Source organism: Suncus etruscus, chromosome 1, assembly GCF_024139225.1.
Source record: "Suncus etruscus isolate mSunEtr1 chromosome 1, mSunEtr1.pri.cur, whole genome shotgun sequence".
NCBI classification, from domain to species: Eukaryota; Metazoa; Chordata; class Mammalia; order Eulipotyphla; family Soricidae; genus Suncus; species Suncus etruscus.
Window position 1 is genome coordinate 121,021,833 of NC_064848.1, and position 20,695 is coordinate 121,042,527.

General features: G+C 36.3%; 1 protein-coding gene and 1 non-coding gene across 2 annotated transcripts in view; one reads left to right on the plus strand and one right to left on the minus strand.

Annotated features, from left to right (window-relative positions):
* The window catches only part of DOCK4 (dedicator of cytokinesis 4), a 530,301-nt gene that overhangs the window by 367,981 nt on the left and 141,625 nt on the right, over window positions 1–20,695 (minus strand). The window lies entirely within an intron of this gene.
* On the plus strand, window positions 19,384–19,490 carry LOC125996983 (U6 spliceosomal RNA). The gene has a single exon (XR_007491617.1). It is a non-coding gene; the product is annotated as a U6 spliceosomal RNA (small nuclear RNA).

Sequence of the window (20,695 nt, forward strand, 5' to 3'; positions counted from 1 at the left end):
AGGTCACAAAATGCCCAATTATTATCATTCTTTTCAGGAGAGGTGAGTCCCTGAGTTACAGTTGTCAGAATAGATAAGAATATACAATTACAGGTGTTAGAAACTGTATTTCCACTTACCCCAAGGAATGTGGAGAAAGGAAAATGGGGTCACAATATATTTTTATATTAGTATTTTGTACAAACCATAACCTTGAGTAGATTCTATGTATTATAATATGGATTGATTCAATGTATGTGAGCAGACAACAAAATTTTTAGTTGAATGTAGGGTCATTGTCAATTCACCTTCAACGAATAATGAATAATTTCAAGAATTATAGAGTATACTATATGATTACCAGAGCAAATAAACTGAAAAATAGAAGAAAAATTACTGTTCAACTCTGAAAAACAAGCTGGTAACCAGAGGGAAAGAGAAAGGAATGGATAGAAGGGTAGAAGAGGGAGGTCATTTTGATATATGACTGTACTGAAATTTTTGGAATCTAAGTCAATAAAACTGAGTAATTTTCCTTTTTTAAAAAATCCCAATTTTAACAAGTTAATCCAAACTGTATACCTACCACATAATAATTGACTTGGGCATCAAACTCACAACTTAAAATTGCAAACCCAATATTATCTATCCATCACTCTTTTTGTTTCATTTCACCATTGGGATACAAGTGTAAGTTCAGAGGAACCAAAGAGAGCTGAAGACACTCCCTGTGTTCAAGCCTTATTTGCTTTAAGATGATGACAAAAGGTGTTTTTTTCTTTTTAAATGTAAATCTTTAAAAATTAGGTACCTTGATAATAGAGTTTAGTGCATACAACGTCCTAATGCTACATCCTCCATCAAAATGTCCGCCTACTTAGCTGCTTCCTACTTCCCCTATCCTGACAAATTCAGTTTGCAGACCAGTTCTCAGGTTCTGTTGCCTTTGGGCATCTGTTGCTCCCTTACTAAGTTTCTTTATATTCTACATATGTGAGAGCTTTCTGTAGCTGTCCTTCTACTTCCAGCTTCTCTTAACAAGGTACTCCAGATCCATTTACATAGCTGAAAATTGAAAAATTGAAAGAGTTCATTTTGGCCTATATCACATAAGTATTACATTATGTACATATGCCAGTTTCTTTATTCAGTCATCTGTGGTTTGTTTTCAGATGTTGGTTATTGTGAATAGTACTGTTTTGGAGTACAAATAACCTTGCTGAATAGTTTTGGGTCCTTGGAATGGAATTGAATAACTGGAACTATTGGACCATACAAATGCTCAATTCCTAGTTTTGGGAGAGAAGCCACACCTATTGGTGCTCAGGGAGTACTCCTAGCTCTGCACTTAGGAATTAACTCCTGGTGGGCTTGTGGGACCATGTTATACTAGTATCGAACCCTGGTCAGCCATGTGCAAGGCAAAATACCCTACCTGCAATCCTATCATTCTGTCCCTTCCTATTTTTTTTTTTTGAGGACTATCAAGGTTATTTTCAAAAAGAGGTTGGGGGCCGGAGAGATAGCATGGAGGTAAGACATTTGTGTTGCATGCAGAAGGCCGTGGTTCGAATCCCGGCATCCCATGTGGTCCCCTGAGCCTGCCAGGAGCAATTTCTGAGCATAGAGCCAGGAGTAACACCTGAGCACTGCCAAGTGTGACCCAAAATAAATAAATAAATAAATAAATAAATAAATAAATAAATAAATAAATAAATAAATAAATAAATTTTAAAAAAAGTTGGATGATTAGACATCCCCACCAGCAGTGGATTAGGGCTAAAATGGGTTTTATATGATGGTATGCAATCTATTATTAATTTCCATATTTGCTGACTAACCCTTGTTACATAGATTACAATAATCTCTGGACAGTAAAAACCGTTAAATTCATATGACTTTATACTTGATATTTACATATAGGAGGGAAATACGCAGATATTATTACCTACACTATGAAATAAGATTTTACATTTGAATCAAGCCGGTCATTAAATCTATAATTTAAAAATCAACTACTCAATAATCTCATTATTCCCATTAAAAATTTCACTATTAAATCATACTTAATTTTTCTGCCCTAAAGATGCTCAGATGAACCAACTCTTACCAAAAAAAAAGAATTGGATCTTAAAAACAGGAGCTTAGTACTTTTGATTCCTACACAATGATTCATTGATAACATAAAAACACACCAAAGAGATGTCAGATGGTGGATAACCAATACATTGCCTACTTTTCACAGCAAAATTAAGATCTCTATTAGAAAGGCAGTCATAAAAACCATCAGTTGGGGAAATTGAGGTGCCACAGAATCATGAATGTTTAATGAAAAGGCAGATAAGCTATTTTCACAGAACACAGTCAATTTAAGAAACAAAATAATATAGAAGAGCAGGATTCGTCTATAATCATTTAGAAGCACCAATTGATCCAAATGTTAGGGAAAAAAAAAACAACTCTGAATATAAGGGATATGAGAATATATAACATTCGTGTGCTTATTCACAGCATCTGAATGCCCATGAATATCAAACTAATTCTGGATACCACAGAAGTTATAATAAAAGCTCTTAGTTTCCCTTCTGAAAGTAAGAATGTCAGCCAATAAGTAGTCTGCATTATTGTAAAGATTTTAAAAAATGACTTCCTGGAGGTTAACTAATTAGAATAATAAAGGTATTAATAATGCATATTAATAACATGTAATAATAATGCATAATAATAATGTTACTATAGCTGCAGCTTCACTTAGCACTAACAAGTATCTCTTGAAGTGCTTCACATTTTTCCTGTCGCTCTTCCCACTTACTATATTAATAATAAGTACTATTAGTAACACATTATATAGAAAAGAAAATTGAAGCATAGAGCACCTAGTTTATCTCTCCTCTGTCAAACAGTATTTGAGTTGGAGAATGGAGACTGGATTTTAAGACATTTGCCCCAAACTATGTGTTCTTAAACAATGCATTGCTTTTCATCCTTGACTATTATGTTAGGTCCCACTCCTGTCTAATTCCATAAGCAAAATGGCTAAAAAACAAAATGCTGGGGTGAAAATAATGTTAGTTTGTGTTCCAAACATTGGAGTTATCCTTAATTGCTTTCTCTTTTTTTCACACTCTACATTCAATTCTAAGTTAAACTAAAGAATGGGAGATATTTATTAATTCATACTAAAGTAGCCATTCTCACTGTACACATACAACCATAGGATTCCCTTTTTCTAGACTGCACTATATATATATTTTTTTTTGCCAGTTTTTAATTGTTCCCTACCCACCCACCCTTACTCCTCACTCTCAATGATCCTTCCTGGCTTAACAAGGCAAGCAAACAGTAGGATCCTTAACTTAAAAGTGATTTATTTAGTCACTCCTCTACCTAGAAACCTCTATGGCCGTGTAGATTCACTCTGAAAACTGACAGACATCCTCCCCCCAAGGCAGCAAGACTTGCCAGGTGATCTGGTGCCTACACTTCACTGCATCCTCATCCACATTCTGCAGGTCTCTCTCTCCTACCATTCTCCTGTTGTTCATTCCACTGGCCACTCACAGACTCCTTTTCTATATGTTATGCCTGCCTAGGAATACTTTCTTCAAACAGTTTGTTTTTTTTTAAAGCATCTATTCAAATGTCATTTTACAAAGAAAGGCTTTCCTGAGTACTGGACAAAAATAGAACCTGCACTGTCAAGTTTTTATCCCTTTACTCTAATTTACCCTGTTCTACCTCCTACCTCATCATCTTCAAATGCAGACCCCATGAAATTAGCACCTATTGAACATACAGATTAAAGCACGGGCATTTATTCTTAAAACATACTAACTTCTCTTAATCTACCGATTAAGAACTGGTATATACGGGGCCGGAGAGATAGCATGAAGGTAAGGTGTTTGCCTTTCATGCAGGAGGTCATCGGTTCGAATCCCGGCGTCCCATATGGTCCCCTGTGCCTGCCAGGAGCAATTTCTGAGCCTGGAGCCAGGAATAACCCCTGAGCACTGCCGGGTGTGACCCAAAAAACACAAAAACCACAAAAAAAAAGAAAAAAGAAAAAAAAAAGAACCGGTATATACAAACATTATATCTCTAAAAATGACAGGCAGGAAACTTTATCAACAGTAACTAAAAGGGTACTCAGGAATATATATATATATATATATATATATATATATATATATATATATATATATATATATAAACCACTCTAGCAAATACTTCCATTTAAAAGATAATGTATTTCATTTGGAAAAAGAGTTAAAATTCATGCCTCGTAATGTGAAACTATTTATTAAGAGTACTAAGAAGATAATACTGATCTTTTTATGGAGAAGAAAGCAAATTTCTCATAGCTATTATTTATACATTTACATTTTTAGCACATAGAACTGCTACTTGGGAAGATCAATGCTCAACATCCTGTCCCTTGAATAATCAATTATACTTAAAGAGAAATGCTTGACAGCTGAAAACCTATTATCACTTGAGCTTGTTTTTTTGTGAAATATATTTATTTGCTAGAGTCTGGAAGTTTTACTAGTATTGGTATAAAGATAATCCTATATCAACAAAGCTTAGGATCCAGAGAACAAACATAAAACACAAGAACTGACTGCATCCTTGCGAACATATTATTTATATAAAGAACTGTAGAAACAAAAATATATTAGGGAACTTTGACTAGTCATTAGCACTTGTCAAGTCTAGAACCAGTGTGAAAAAACTGAACTGCGTTATACCTTGAAAGACAAAAAAAAAAAAAAAAAACATTCATCCACAACTAATCTCTAAAAGAACAAGTCACTGACTCCTTTCACATAGTCTAGTCCAGGGCTAGGCTCTGGGGCTTTCTGGGAATGAGGGCAGGCAGATTCCTTTTTCTGCCTGGAAGCAGAGCAGTCCACAGCCACACCTGACACACAACACAGAAATGACCCAGTAGCTTATCAAATTGCCAAAACACCAAATAATTTCAATTTCATAGTTCCTGAACAACAAAACTGCATATATAGTCATACAACTCCTCCAAATTTCATAGTACTGTTAGCCCAGTATGATCAAAGAAAATGTGATGGGAAAATTGTATAAAAGATCACCAAGATCAATGAATGAACTATCAGTAGCATCAACCAGCCTGGTAAATCCTCAGACAATAACTTTCAGTAGCACCACTGTGATATATAATAATCATCACCATGATATACAGTTACAAAGTTGTTCATGATTTCCAGTTATACAATAGACAACACCCTTCACCAGTGCACAGTTTCTGCCACCAATGCCCCCAGTTACCCTCCTGCCCTCTCCCTGCCCTTTTCCCTGTCTACCACCTTCCCTTACTCCATCTCTCTCTCTACCTTTTTTTAATTTAGACACTGTGGTTTGCAATATTGTTACTGAAGGGATAACATACATATCACTTTATCTTTTCTCAGCACCCAGCTCCTGTCCAGAGTGATCATTTCCAACTATCATTGTCATAGTGGCTTCTTCTCTGCCTTAACTGTATTCCCCACTATTTGTGGCAAGAATCTGACCATGGACTGGTCCTCCTGGCCCTCATTTCTATAGTCTTTGGATATTAATACCATGCTATATTTGTTAATATCTCACAAATGACTACATCGATCTAAGTTTTGATAATTTCATTTGCCTTTGTGTTGTGACCAAAATATAATGTAAATTTTTTTGTGCCTGCTGAAGGAGGCAAGCTGAGGCTGAGGTGGGACACTGGGGATATTGTTGGAGGAAAGGTCACACTGGTGGTGGAATTAGTATTAGAATATTTAATTGGAACACTGAAATAATTATATTATGAACAATTTGGTAAGTCACTGTTAAAATAAAAAATTATAGGGAAAAAACCATTTTGTTGAGAAAAATATTCTTATAGTAATGAATAAAGACAATATTAATAAAATAACTATTAATAAAATAAAAAAAGGAAAAATAAAATAACACCCACAGGGTCCAAAAAGATAGCACAGTGGTAGGGTGTTTGCCTTGCTTGCAGCCAACCCAGGACAGACAGTGGTTTGAATTCTAACATCCCATATGGTCCCCGTACCTGCCAGGAGCAATTTTTGAGTACAGAGACAGGAGTAACAACTGAGCACCTCTAGGTGTGACCCAACACCCCCCAAAAAAACTATCAACAAACGGAAAATGTCAGACTGAAATAGTTTAAAAAACTACCAAATTGCAATAATAAAAAACATTCTTTACAGGTAATGTATATCCTTGTTAAACAAAATAGAGTAACATGAATTAGAGTTGACCTGCTGCATGAAGCAAACAAACCAAAACTGAATAAAATATATTAAACAATATATTTTCAAGACAACAGACATGAGGCATCATAGTGATAAGGACATAAAATGTACCCTATATTGCTCCAGTGTTTACCTTACCACACTGTCTATAAAGTTACTGATGAAGAATCCAAATGGAACCCAGTAGCCTTCCTGAGTTGAAGAAATAAAATTGGGAATATGGAGAGACCTACAGAGTATAAAGAATATGTGCAGAGGTAGGGCAATGCAGTTTAAAAATTTTAAAGATCTCAAGATTAGCCAGAACACTCAGAATACTGACCAGTAGAAACATGTGATGAAACCATCTGAGTCTAGGGAAAAAAGTACCCTAAATAATTAGAAGGCAGTGGTATTCACACAATGTTCTTAGTAGTCAAAGGATAAAACCTTCTAAACTCTGGGGCATTGGGTAGAGAAAAGTTGGGCCTTAACAGTGGAACAGAAATAGCCCTAGACTAAATAGTATTTGTCCTAAAAAAAAAAAAAATTTTAAAAAATAGTACCAAGTTAACTTAACTGCATACCAAAATGATTACAATTATTTCTAGTCATTCAAAATATCCATCAACCAAGAAATTAAAATGTGCAATAAAAACAGAAAAAACTAAAATAATCAGGAAATATTAGTTTTCATGTAAAGAAAATAATCAATGCAAACTGATTCACAACAGGGGCCAGAGAGATAGCATGGAGGTAGGGCATTTGCCTTGCATAAAGGACAGTGGTTCGAATCCCAGCATCCCATATGGTCCCCTGAGTCTACCAGGAGCGATTTCTGAGCATAGAGCCAGGAGTGGCCCCTGAGCACTGCCGGGTGTGACCCAAAAGCCAAAAAAAATAAAATAAAATAAAATAAAAAATAAATAAAACTATAAATAAACTAATAAACTTATAGATTCCTTTAAAACAAGCTCTTGGTGGAGAAGAGCCAGAAAAAGTGAAGTAGGAATAAAGAAAAGAATATATAAGTTCAAAACTTTGCATATTAATTTTTGAAATAAGGCATCTAAAATTAGCACAATCATTTTTAGAAAAGCTATTAATAGGTCAGAAAAATGATCAGAGAAAAATGACATTTTCTAATAATAAAATTTAATTTGCACTTGGCTGAAAATATTTTTCTCAATAAAAATGAGAGGGTGAAGGTGAGAATTTTTGGAGCTGTTCAAATAATACTGTTATTAAATGAAATGCTTTGTTATTGCTACGAAACAATTCAGGCAATTTTTTTAAAGGAAAAAAATTATTCTGACAGCTTCCTGAGACTGTTCCAATTTATTTTTTAGCAGACTCATTTTTAATGACAACTTCAAGAAAGTCTTATTTTACATGTATATTTCTACACAGCTACAATTATATGTAGATTTGTAGGTCTATGCATTTATACAGATGCACATAGGTCTACAAAATATATTTAATGTTTATATTAGAGCTGCCCTTTTAAACAAAACTTTTGAAACTACTCTTAAAGAAAGCTCTATAAACATAAACAATAATGTATTTGATACAATTTTGGACCCTCATTCAACATTTTTTCTATTTTCCCTTCCTCCATCCCTTTAGAAAACATACTGTATTGTAGATTCCCATGCTGTATTTCTTTGAAATCCATCGTTAAGCTGTTTAAGTGATAGTTTACATAAGCCTAGAACAGAACTATCTTTCATATCCCAAGTTACCATCCGTATCTTTAAATTCTGTTGTAATAATGCCCCAGATGCAAACCTTGATTACTTTACACAAAGCATTGCTGCTATTTCCTCACAGAAGCTACCTGGGCTTGTGCATCCACCCCCACCTTCTACTCCCTGTTGCCAGATCCCAACAATGATTTCGTACTCTTCTCTAATACTATTATTAAGCTCCTAATTCTTTTATTGCCAGCATATGCTTTAATAAATGAAACTTCATGAAATTTGCATAAATTAGGCCAAAGAATAATTAGTCTGTTTTAGAATCAATTAACAGAACATGATTTCTTGTTTTGTCCCTAGCTCATCAAATTTATAAGACACTGGAAGAAGAAAGAAGACACTATGGTGGTGGTGATGATGTGCAATTGTTGTCTGAATGAAACACTATCATTAACAGTATTGTAAAATCAGTGTTTCAATAAAAATTGAAGAAAAACTAAGCCAGCAAAGAAACTTAAATGCTATGTTTTCCCCAAACCTTGTGTTTATTAATTTCACTTGCAAATACATCAAAAAACTTATATACTATCATACTACACAATTATCTTAACCACTAAAAGCCTGAAGCTAATAAAAGAATTATTTCTTGGGGCCAAAGTGGTGGCACATTGATAGGGCATTTATCTTGCATGCAGCTGACCTAGGAAGGACCATGGTTCGATCCCCAGCATGCATATGGTCCCCCAAGCCAGGAGCGATTTCTGAGCACATAGCCAGGAGCAACCCCTGAGTGTCACCGGGTGTGGCTCAAAAACTAAAACAAACAAACAGAAGAATTCCTTCTTATTGAGAAGGCATCATTATGGAGAGGCAATGACAGGACATAAACTTTAGTAAATTATATTTCAATTTTTGGCTATAAGCAAGACTCTGGGGATCTATTATATCCTTATCCCCAGATCAGGTTCTAGATTTGCAGTTCATCAGAAAGACAAGCAAGGTATAACAATAAGACTTCATTGCAGGGGGCCAGCGAGATAGCGTGAAGGTAAGGCATTTGCCTTGCATGAAGAAGAATGGTGGTTCGAATCCCGGCATCCCATATGGTCCTCTGAGCCTGCCAGAAGTGATTTCTGAGCCTAGCCAGGAGTAACCCCTGAGCGCTGCAGGGTGTGACCCCAAAATCAATCAATCAAACAAAAAAGACTTCATTACAGAATTAAGAACTTGTTAATTTCAATTTTATGATTTAGTACATGTATATATTTTTTTAAAAGGACTTCTCTATAAAGAAAAAGGTTGTGCTGATCATTTCTTTTTTTTCATTTTTCTTTTGGGTGATGCCACACCCAGCGCTCATGGTTTACTCCTTGGTGCTCAGAAATTACTTGCATGCAAGGCAAATATCCTACCAGCTGTGCTATCACTCTGGCTCCAATATTTTTTTATTTTCTTTCTGGGGTTTTTTATTGTTAATTTCTTTTGGGGGTCACCACAGGCTCTGCTCAGGGATTACTCCTGGCTCTGTACTCAGATGTCACTCCTAGTAAGAATGGGGGGCCATATGGGATATCAAGGATCTAATCTGAGTCCAGCAGGAGTTATCTCTGGTCTCTTCACTCATTGCTCACCAATACTAAAAGTTAGGATAAAGCACCTTACCCATCTTTTTAGTCTCTCCACTCATTTTTCATTGTTTCTGTTTTTGTTGGGGGGGGGGGCATACCCAGTAGTGTTCAGAGGTTATTCCTGGCTCTGCTCTAAGATATCACTCCTAGCAGGCTCAGGGAACCAAATGAGATGCCAGGGATTGAACCAAAGTAGGCCACATGCAAGGCAAACACTTTACCTGCTATCACTCCAGCCCCTCTCAACAGGTCACTAAAACAAGAACTCTCCCAGAATAAATTTAAGTCTGAAAAACTTTATATTTTTTTGAATAAAAGGTATGTAAAAATGTCTTTCCAGTTGCAGTTGATGATACTTATCACTACAAATCTTGATAAATCTGAGTTTCCCTACCACAAGTGACCCTAACTGTCAAAGAACAGAATCCCCAAGACAGTTTTCCTAAGAAAAGCAAAAGTCATAATCTTATTAATTGGCTTGTAACTTAGATCCAGAAAGCCAAAAGCTCCCCAACCCTTAAAAAAAAAAAAAGGCTCTGAACTGAGAACTACTTACCCAAAAAGTTCCAATAAATAACTCTTTCCTAGTCTTTGTGGAGAGAAAAAAACATTTTTCATGCAACATTGGGTTTGCTTCCCTTTGCTCTCAAATCTCTTAATGCCTAAGCATTCACTATCTTTTGAATTAATCTACTTTATATTTGTTTAGAACATTTCTTCCAAAAACTTGAAAGCAACTTCTTTAACAAAACAAGATATATTCTCAGAGACCTTCTTCTGCCTATATTAAAAGAGAAATATGGGGGCCAGAGAGATAGCACAATGGCAAGAGCGATTTCTTTTTTTTCTGGGGGAGGGGGAGGGTCATACCCAAAAGCGCTCAGGGGTTACTTCTGGCTCCATGATCAGAAATCGCTCCTGGCAGGCTCAGGGGACCATATGGGATGCCTGGGATTCGAACCAATGACCTTCTGCATGAAAGCAAACACCTTACCTTCATGCTATCTCTCCGGCCCCAAGCAGAAGCGATTTCTGAGCCCATACCCAGGAGTAACCCCTGAATGTCACTGGGTTTGGCCCAAAAATAAAAAAAGAGAGAAGTATTATATAAAGTTAAAAGAATGCATGTATTTTAATTTACAAAGAAAATATAAATTAAAAAAACTAGAAAGCAAAGAAAAATAGAGATGAAAGTAATTGTGAGACTACCTAAATCTCAAATATATCCATATATTCATATGCATACTTCCATATACTATAAAGATGGAGCAGAGCAGATGGAAGTAAACAAACAGTACAAAACTTAAGTAAGGGGCCGGAGAGATAGCATGCTGAAGAATAGTGGTTTGAATCCCGGCATCCCATATGGTACCCTGTGCCTGCCAGGGGATGATTTCTGAGCATAGAGCCAGGAGTAACCCCCTGAGCGCTGCCGGGTGTAACCCAAAAACAAAAACAAAAACAAAAATTAAAAAACATAAGTAAGGTTAGTCTATTATACAAAACATCTCTCTGGCCCTAAGCAAAATAATCATTGACAAGAATCTCAGTGTCCCTAAGATTAAGACAAAGAGGGGTAGAAGAGATAGTGCAGCACTAGGGTGTTTGTCTTGCATGTGGCTGACCCAGGATGAACCTTGGTTCGATCCCCAGCATCCCATAAGGTCTCCAAACCAGGAGAGATTTCTAAGTAAGCCCTGAGTAACCCCTGAGCCTCACTGGGAGTGGCCCAAAAACTAAACCAAAAATAAAAAAAAAAAGATAAAGAAAGAGATTCTGACAAAGAATCATAATGATATTTGATGCTGAGATCAGTGAAAGTTTGTTCCTTTCTGTCTTGAATCAGACCTCTCTTGATTAGTTTTGGGGGATTTATGGAAAGAAAGTATGAAGTGGAATGAGGAGGCAGTAAATCAGGTAAGATTTCAGATCTTCAATAGTATGTCAAAAATGCTTATTTTTTTACATATTGACCACTGTCTGGTAAGTTATTTATAAAGGAGGTTATGCAGGTTTATTTTAAACAACAAACTGACCATCACTTATAGACACATACAAAAACAGCCCTGAGTCTGAGAATGGTAGATAGGAAATAGAAGAAAACATTAAAATTTCTCTGTGTATTAATATTTATTATAAAATGTTTAAGTTAAAAATAAACACACTGACAAATCATGTACCACCATGACTCACATCTAAATGTGGTTTGACACAAACTGTAGCACCAGGTCTCAAAGTGTTAAGTGTTTGTACTATTTCTTATATGAATTCTCCCTAGGTCATCCCCCAAATCACTAGTACTACAACTGTGACCCATCAGGAGAGAAACAGGATTCATGTGGAGGGTAAAATTCATACATTCTCTACTCTAGGCATATTGTGAAACCACAGTGCAGCTGGCTAGCTAAGTGGATTTACAAACCAGATTCTATCAGTTAAACTGAGCTTATTTACAAAATGTACATTTGCTTTTAAAAAGATTTCAGCAAAGAAGCATGGATTAAGGAGAGCATACATAATGTAACCACATGCATATAAACAAAAATGGTAAGACTGATTCTTGTTTGAATTTACCTGCCTCAATGTCATATAAAAATGAGATCTGAAAATATTAAGGCTAAACCAAATTCCATAATGCTGAAATAATCAACAAAATTATTTGAAAGAGAATTTTGTACCCATTATCATTAATAATTGTGTTCAAGTGATATCTTGAGCATAAGATGTAATAAAAATGAAGTATTCAAATTTAAAGCTTAGTCAAAAATTCATTGAAATACATATTATAAAATGGGTTGTTTATTATAAGTCAAAATAATGAGACAAAAGAAAATACTGTAAGCCTAGGTTAAATATAATGAAACATATTCAATCACACTGGTCTCACTAAATTTGTGATTAAATGTATTTTTGAGTTTCAGAAAAATTATTCACACAGCTTATTTACAATTAGTTCACATTATAAATTCTGTTTCTGTTAAATACTGTGCTTAGTGAGAGTACAAAGAATATTTAAGAAACTGCAAATCATAATATACATTTTGGGAGTCAAGGCCAGTTTATCAATGAATTTAATAATATGTAAGGCAGTGCATATACTGTAAAAGGTAGAAATGTTTGTGAAATATATGTACATGTACTAGGAGGGAGAAAATAGGTGATCCCAGCAGCAACAAAAGAACTTCATCATGTTGCCCTGCTCTGCAAGAAGAAAAGAAAAGAAAAGAAGGAAGGAAGGAAGGAAGGAAGGAAGGAAGGAAGGAAGGAAGGAAGGAAGGAAGGAAGGAAGGAAGGAAGGAAGGAAGGAAGGAAGGAAGGAAGGAAGGAAAGAAGAAAGGAAGGAGGGAGGCAGGGAGGGGGGAGGGAGGGAGGGAGGGAGGGAGGGGGAGGGAGGGGGGAGGGAGGGAGGGAGGGAGGAAGGAAGGAAGGAAGGAAGGAAGGAAGGAAGGAAGGAAGGAAGGAAAGAAGGAAGGAAGGAAGGAAGGAAGAAAGAAAGAAAGAAAGAAAGAAAGAAAGAAAGAAAGAAAGAAAGAAAGAAAGAAAGAAAGAAAGAAAGAAAGAAAGAAAGAAAGAAAGAAAGAAAGAAAGAAAGAAAGAAAGAAAGAAAGAAAGAAAGAAAGAAAGAAAGAAAGAAAGAAAGAAAGAAAGAAAGAAAGAAAGAAAGGAAGGAAGAAAAAGAAATCTCATCTTTATCTCTACCATAGTAATTGTTATATGATATTTTAATAATATAAGTAGATGATTTCTCTTTTTTTAATCATTCAAAAGACTAGCCTGCATTGCCATCTCTAGTCCATGAAGGTATCAAAAGCAATAAGAAGTGCTAACAATTCAATATGTCTAAATTATTTTCTTAATATGAATTACCTACACACAATTCACATTAAATTTCATGTGACCTTTCATCTAAGCCACCCTGTTTGATTAGAATCTCTGATATGTCTTTTCAGTCCTTTCAAGTGCTTATGATCCTGGATGGAGCTGCAATAAACTAAATTTGTCACCTGCTCCCTGTTTCATTAACCCAATCATGAACACATTAAATATAGAGTCCCTTGGGCTAAGGTCTCATGTAACCAATTCTCAGAGCTTCAGTTGGGCAGGAATCTTGATTATAGGGGCTTGTTTCATGACTTCTGAAGGGACATTGACAGATAATGAATAAGAAGTCATTGGTATAAGCGAAACAAAAGGCAAAGAAGAGGAAATAAAAAATTTTAAAAAATATTGGTGTGGTTTCTATGGGCACTGCTGTTAGCATGCACTGACAAAGGTTAAAGCCTAGTTCCTCTTTGGAGGAATCTCCAGGCGCCACAGCTCAGGAAGTCAAGGCAGGGAGCTTGAGTTCAAAGAGGCCGGAAAAGCTCTTACTAAGATACAGGTTAAAACACTAGAAGAAAAGCTGATCTGGGTGAAAGATGAAGCTCTGCTCTGAGGACATCTGTTCTGGGATAAACTTCAACCTCTCAATGAATAAACTTATTTCAACTCTTCAGGACATTCCAAGGCAAATGACATTACAATAATGTTCTCAAACATGTATATAGCTTCACATTCCACTTGAACTTCCCTTCCAGAATTTGATCAATTCAAAGAAAATAAAGTCATCGTGGCAGAACTTAGGAATCTACATCTTTAATAATGATTTTATTAAGACATATTAAGATAAGCAAATACACAAAAAGAAACACCCTGGGAATGTGAAATGATAAGCAAATGCAGGGATATGGACACTCCGGTTGGCTACATCAAAAACTTGAAGAAATTTTCCTTTTCAAAATAACATTGATTAGTCATCCTCACAATTGCCCTGTTCACAAATCAAAACTACTCACAAAGATTAGTTTTAGTCTATACAATCAAACTAAGAAAAAGAGAGGATACACCTGAGAACTAAAAAAATATTTTAAAGACAATTTGAAAAAAATTGTGTTAATTTTCTTGGGTAACATGGGAAGAATTCAGATCCTATATAAGGTGGCAGTCACAAACATCACATCTAATCTAGGGAGGCACTCAGAAACACAGATGCCGAGGGCTATGAGCTCCCTCCAGAGAGCTAATTTTATTGTCGATCCCTTCAAGGAAGAGAGAGAGAGAGAGAGAGAGAGAGAGAGAGAGAGAGAGAGAGAGAGAGAGAGAGAGAGAGACAGACAGACAGACAGACAGACAGACAGACAGACAGACAGACAGAGACACAAACACAGACACAGACACACGCAGAGAGACAGAGAGAAGAGCTTCTACCCTTGAATTTTAATTCACTTAAAGGTTAAAAAGCAAAACATACCATGGAACAAATCACAGGGGTTAATAGGGTTATGATGCATTTGGGATGACTGTTAATAATCCCTCACATCCTCCTTAATCACGGTCTCTTTTTGCTTTCCTTAGCTTCTCATGCTAGAGTATTGTCCAATGCGAAAGGCAAAGGATGAAATATAAAATCACTAAAGACCCATTTCTGTGTGCATTCTCCGCAAACTGACAACATTTTACATGGGTAGATGAACCTTTTCAATGATCACTTTAGATGATTTGAGGATATAGCTTTGTGTCCTTTGAAGAACAGCTGCATCCTGTCCCTGCTAGCCTACTTGTCAAGTGTCCTAGAGAACTACAAACCTGAGGTGGGTTACATAGCTGGAGGACTGCGGAATTAGATCACAGAGACATTCAAAATCACAGAGAGAACAATAGACACACAGGATGAGACTGTCATAGAATGTCAGACATTAGTTCACGAGGCAATTCAAGACAGATGACCAAGAGTTAAAAGCAAACAAGGCTTTCCTTCAAGGGACTAAATACTGGGCCTTTCTTCTACTTGCTTTGTCTTTTATGTTATTTTTATTTTTATTTTTTTTTGTAAAAACTCTATCAGTCTGAATTTAAAAAGTCTGCTTTTTTGTGAAACATTAGCACCATGGTTTATTTTTGTTTAACTGTTTGTTTATTAGCTTGTTTTTTTTTATGATAGTGTTCAAGAGAAAATATTGTTCTGGGACTGACACAGGCTTCCCACATGCAAAACATGCACTCCAGGGCTCCTTGAATTGCCCTCCCTGCTCCATGTCACCTGCCTTCTGCTAGCTTTACTCTCATCTAGCACTGAACTTGGATCAGCACACAAAGCAAAATTTTTATAAATTCTCTCTTGCAACTTCAATTATCTTAAAAATAAAACGTTTCCTTTAGAACAATATGTAAAACTAAATTTGGATATAACAAACTTACTCCAATTTTATTTTATGGAATAACATGTGAATAACTTTACACATGTATTTTTGAATGGTAATAGGACCAGAGAGATAGTGCGGTGGGTAAGGACTTTACATGCAGCCAATCTGGGTTTGAGTCTGCAACCTATATGGTACCTTCAGGGGTCTCAAACTCAATTTACCTGGGGGCCGCAGGAGGCAAAGTCAGGGTGATCCTTGAGTGCAAAGTCAGTAGTAAGCCTTGAGCATAGGGGGTGTGTGACCCAAACAACTAAAACAAAACAAAACAAAAAAAAAGATTCCTCTAGGGCAGGGCCACAAAATGTTGTACGGAGGGCCATTTGCGGCCCTCAGGCCCCTGATTCTAAGCCCTATAAGGTGTAATCTTTCAGGCATGAGTCTTCAGCACCACTGGGTGTGGCCAAAGAGAAAAATTTAATATTAACAGGTTTCTTTACTAGAGAAGTTACTAGTAACTGAGCTGTATACATCCTTACTGGAAATCTCTCAGGAAACAATGACATGATGATGGAGAGAAAAGTTTATAGAACATTTAGATAAATAGTTGACCAGCATAATCTCCTTTTATAACACACTTTCTCTCTTATTTGGTTCTCAAAATCAACATACATGGTAAAATCATATACTCTAGAGATAAGAAGACTTAGAGCATAAAAACACAACCGTTATACAGCAGAGCCAGAACTTGAGCCATGATTCGGCACTAAACAAGATACTTTTAGTGGTGAGTGCAGTTAAGAGAAATAACTACACTAATAATTACCATGAAAATGGTAATGAGTGAGAGAAATAGAATGCCTGTCTTAAAAACAGGCAGGGGGGTAGGAAAATGGTGGGTATTGCTGGTGGGAAGTTTTACTGGTGAAAGGAGGTGTTACTTTCTATCACTAAAACAAAACTACACACATGTTTGTAATCATGTTGATTAAATAAAGATATTATTATGAAAAAAAGAAGATACTTTTTCATTCTTGTATTCCATTAATACATTCACTAACACATCATTCATTCAGTGAAGTGGCAAATATTTACTGTGTATAGAATACAGTATGCATTCTGTTCAAATAATGATATGTCCACCATAACTTCTCCCACCAATTTTAAATTTCAACTACTTTTCATATCTACTCAAAATAAAAGAAATCCCAATAAATAGCCATTTCTCTTCCTCTGAAATTTACACTGTATGTGGCAATGTCAGACAGAATCAAAATAAGAGAATATAAGGGAGGCACTGCAAGGAAGGGGTTGACGGGCAATAAAACTAACATACATTTTGTAAAAAAGAAGGTCTTTTTCTAGTAATAAAACCAAAATATTCTTATATCATGCATTTTATTATACATGAGAAGCAATCGTCACTGTATATATGTTTAGCTAGTACTAACATATGTCATTGCTATATTTCCAGCATACATACATACACACAGACAGTGCTATCATGAGTGATAGCTGAATTCATGCCAAGTAATTCTATTTGCTAACATGTGTGAATATATACATATATATATACTGTAAATTTATGTGCCTTTCCTTCTAGTGCAATAGCTCCTACTGTCATTACAGCTTTTATATATCCAGTTGCTTCTACCTAGAGATGGGAGTTACAGCAGAAAAGTAATTCCTAGAGACCACCTAAAAGACACAAAGCACACAGTTCTTCTTTGTTTAAAATACACTATGTTAGGGGCCAGAGTGATAGCACAGCAGTAGAGCATTTGAATTGCATGTGGCTGACCTGGGACAAATCTGGGTTTGATTTCCACATCCCATATGAGCCCAGGGCCAGGAATAATGTTTGCCTTGCACACGGCTAACCTAGGATTCCTGGCATCCTGTATGGTACTTGGAGCCTGCCAGGGAAATTTCTGAGTGCAGGGCCAGGAGTAACCCCAGAGCATCATCACTGGGTGTGGCCCAAAAACAAATAAGCCCCTCCCAAAAAAGAATAAAAGAAACAAACAAAAAAAGCATTATGTTAGAAAAAGATAATATCTTCTATTCTGAATAAACTGGAAAAGACTATCCTAAATAGTAATGTGAAGGTTTATGAGTAGAAGAACAAGAGAAGTGAGTTCAAGAGCATCTTCAAGACAGAAGAATCCCAGGCTCTGGAAAGAAAATCCATTGTTGTTATCTACCAGCCTTTCTTTCATCTTTCATCTCACTATTCTGAGTTCAGAGAACTCATAAAAAAGGGGGTGGCAGAGAGATAGCATGGAGGCAGGGCATTTGCCTTGCATGCAGAAGGATGGTGGTTTGAATCCCGGCATCCCATATGGTCCCCCAAGCCTGCCAGGAGCGATTTCTGAGCATAGAGCTAGGAGCAACCCCTGAGCACTGCCGGGTATGACCCAAAAACAAAACAAAACAAAACAAAAAAAAAAAAAAAGGAGGGGGGACACCAGATTGCTCTTTGCTTCATATCCTGCTTTAGGCTCTTTATATCTGACTTATCCTCACTGAGAGATGGAACAGTAAACTCAGAACCAGTTTGTGCTTTACAATTTTCCCAGGGTAACACCGAGAGATGATAAATATCAGAATAGCCTAGAAATGACCATTGTTAGAGGACACAAATGACATTTGTAAATATCCCACATCTTATTCTTAGTTTTACTTGTGTTTGTATTGTTTTGAGGGAAGGGGTGATCTTGAACTATGAGGAATCCTCTTTTTAGCTAGTGTCTGCCAGAAGGCCAGGATCTATCAGAAATGTGAGTTATGATTTGAAGACAAAGTAAGCACACACACACACACACACACACACAATGTCCTTTTCATTTTGGGAGCACAGGCAAGGACAGAGCTCTGGGGTTCTGGTGTTTGTTGTGACAGCAGTTTTGTGGGTCATTAGAGACATTGTGGTTCTGGGGCTAGAGACAGCAACTGTTCTTTTTTCAGATTGGTTCTATGGAGACAGTTTTAGGAAATGTTTGTGAAAATTTAGACATTTTTCTACACCCTTTCAAAAACTAGACACCAGTTGAGATTTCATGATAAATCCTATTCAAATCATATAAGCCAGGTTCTACAATCTGCCTCATAAAACCACAACAGATATAAAACTCTTGGAAAGGTTTAGAAACTACAAACAATATCATCCAATAGGATAAAAATTTCATAAGCCAGTTCTACAGCACTTCTCATACTCCTATATGTATTGAGATTATAGAAATATTATATTGGTCTCTGAGTTAGGGCTACCATAATTAAAAACAAAACAAAACACAGATTTTGTTCTTGTTCCCAAAAGCACTTAAAAATCAAGGATTGTGTCTTAATTTTTAGACTAAAGCCCTGATATTTCAGAAAGTAACTATTTGGAGATATAGTTGTGTCATTTAATAAACAGGGCATGTTCAGAGAAAAGCACTGGTAGGTATTTTATCACTGTGTAAACATCAGAGCATGTACTTATACAAAAATAATGGGGTGACCTACTATATATGTAGGGTATATACAGGGACCACTATAGGTACCTGACAATAAAGAGGTGATTGAGCTCAAATGAGGAACTTGGAAGAGATCTCTAGCACAATCCAACTGGTTGTCTTTTTAAGAAAAAAAAAGATACGTGCTCGCTTCGGCAGAACATATACTAAAATTGAAACGATACAGAGAAGATTAGCATGGCCCCTGCGCAAGGATGATACACAAATTCATGAAGTGTTCCATATTTTAAAAAAAGATACAAAATAATAACAACAACAACAAAGTAAGTGTTAACAGAGGAATAAGTTGTGAGGACAAGCTAAGAAGGGTTCATCTACATTCCAAAGAGTCTCAGGAGAACTAGTCAGATCTCCAAAATTTTCAACTTTAAACCTTCCATAGTACTGTGAAAAGATAAGCTTGTTATTTAAACATACTTATGACTACCTGATGGATCAATACTGCAGTATAGATGGCACCAACTGGACATGCAATTAGCAATCCAGTCGCAGATTAGCAGTGCTGGTTTGGGGAAACTGATTCAAGCAACCTTCACATTCACTTCTGCATTCTATCTTCTCACATTATGCTACAGTCACATTATCTTTGAATTCTAGACATGCAAACTTTTATTCATATTGGCAAGCTTGCATGTACCACATATCACTCCTTTTCCACAATATTATTCCTATAGTTGGTTCTTTCTCAAATAGCAAGTCCTAAGACTTCATTGTCTTTATGGGGTGCCTTTGACCACTGTATCTAAAGTTATTCTATCTCAGTACCTTATTTTTAAACTACTTATTGATATTTAAATCATTCTCATTTACTTAATATTTTGCTATCTCCCTTGACAAAACATGGATTTCACATGGGTTAATACCACGTCAACATTTGTCATCACTGTATTCTCAAAACTAACAGAGTGATTGACTTCCATATTTTTGATCAATGACTAGTGAAACTTACTTAAATGGGGCTAAACTGAGTTCATAAACCCTATGGGGACATATTACTTTTGAGCTCCAGACTCAAGATTCTGTGTGAAGTAGAGGATGACAGTAGTTAACAAGTTGTTCAGATGGGCCAGAGTGATAGCACAGCAGGTAGGGCATTTGCCTTGTAGACAGACAAGTTGGGTTTGACCCCTGGCATAACATATTGTCCCCTGAGCCTGCTAGGATTAATTTCTGAGCACAGAGTCAGGAGTAACCCCAAAACTCCACCAGGTGTGGCCCAAAAACCAAAACCAAACAAAAAAAGTAGTTTAGATCTTCTCATGCTCAGTTGAATGGGGAGTTACTGGATATAACTTCTAAGTTCTAATTTAAAATAAACTCATCTGGGGGACCAGAGTAGGTACATCAGGTAGGGCAGGTCAACATGTGGTTGGCATAGGTCTGATCTCTGGTATAACATATGGTTCCCCAAGTACTACCAAGAGTTATTTCTCA